The following is a 1533-nucleotide window of genomic DNA, read 5'->3' as shown; positions in this document are numbered from 1 at the left end:
AATGTTAAAGGAAATGGTTGATTTGAATGCATGTGGATAAATAAGGCTCAAATCAATAAAGGTTGTGATATGCTTGTCTAAAATCTTTAAGTACAGCTCATTCACCTTGCATCATAGTACGAGTAACTTGGACATTGATTCTAGATGGTCTATTTGCAAGCTTTAGGAGCTGAGATCCCACTTTCAAACTTTACTCACCTTCTTATGTCTTGCTTATTTGCTTGAGGGCAAGCAAAGACTAAGTTTGGGGGTGTTGATGTTCATATATTTTACCTTGTTTTCCCTTAGTTTATTCACATCTTTTGCATCTTTTGCTATCCATTTTAACCATTATTACATAGCTTTAGGACCAATCATGCATTAGAGTTTAGTTGCATTTCATTTGCATCTTTTCATGCATAAACAGGTGATTTTGGAGCTTAAGGAGCATGGAAGCAATGGAGAAGAGATGTGAAGCAATCATGAGGAGGAAAAAAGGGATTTAAGGCTGAAGAACCAAGGTCCAGAGTCCAACTTGACCGCACACTCGACCAGACACTCGACCGTGTGCTGAGGAGGACTCGACCGAGTGGAGGATGCACGAGAGAAGCCAGCTCGACCAGCCACTCGACCGAGCACTGGTCGAGTTGACCGAGCCGTTGACTACTTTGACTTTTTGTATTTTTAGGGCTTCCACCTCCTCTCCTATATAAAGCCTTGTACCTGCAGCCACCAAAAGAGTCCAGCTTTTTAGATATTCTCTAAACCTAGTTTTTACCCTTTTGGGAATTATTCCTTTTGCACTTTTATTTTTCTTAGATCTTGTACTTGAAAAAGACTAAATTCCTCAATATTGTTGGTTTCATAACTTTCTTAATATTGAGAATTTGAGTTTGATCCTTTCATCAATATTGAAGATCTTTGTTTCATCTTTCTAATAATGCAAGTTTCAATATTTTCTGGGTTTTTGACTTTGTTCATCATGTATTGTTGTGAGTAGTTTGCTTAGGATCTTGAGGATGGGTTAGGATGGATTGATCTTGTGGTTTGTGTGATTTGGTCAAGCTTGATTGTTGTAGATCTCATCTAGGCTAGATGTTCTGATTGCTGATCCTATATATGAGAGGGTAGGATCTGATTTCAAGCTTCTTAGCATCACACCAATGCTTAAGAAGCATAGATAAGGCTAGATCTAGAGCTTACCATTAGGCTTGCTAAGAGATTAGAGGTCTTGTTTGGTTTGAGATGTATTGCTTAATGCCTGCTTGTGTAGATTCTTTACTGTGTGAGAACAAGTCTAGAATTGCATAGGTTTGATTGTTTCTTGACCATGAGAGTGGGAGAAACTTGTCTTAGATTAATATGTCTAGAGGTTAGCTCAAAGTTTGCTTGAGATTTGTTGACCAAGTTAGATAACCACAATGATTAGTCCATCCCATGAATCCATCCTCAGGACCTTCTTTGTTTATTGAAATCTTAGTCTTAATCCTGTTGCTTGCTTGTTGTTTGATTGGATTTAGCATTACTCTGTTTTTATTGCATTGCTCTGTTTCT

Source organism: Camelina sativa, chromosome 9 (genome assembly GCF_000633955.1).
Source record: "Camelina sativa cultivar DH55 chromosome 9, Cs, whole genome shotgun sequence".
NCBI classification, from domain to species: Eukaryota; Viridiplantae; Streptophyta; class Magnoliopsida; order Brassicales; family Brassicaceae; genus Camelina; species Camelina sativa.
Note: the sequence above shows the minus strand (reverse complement) of the source record.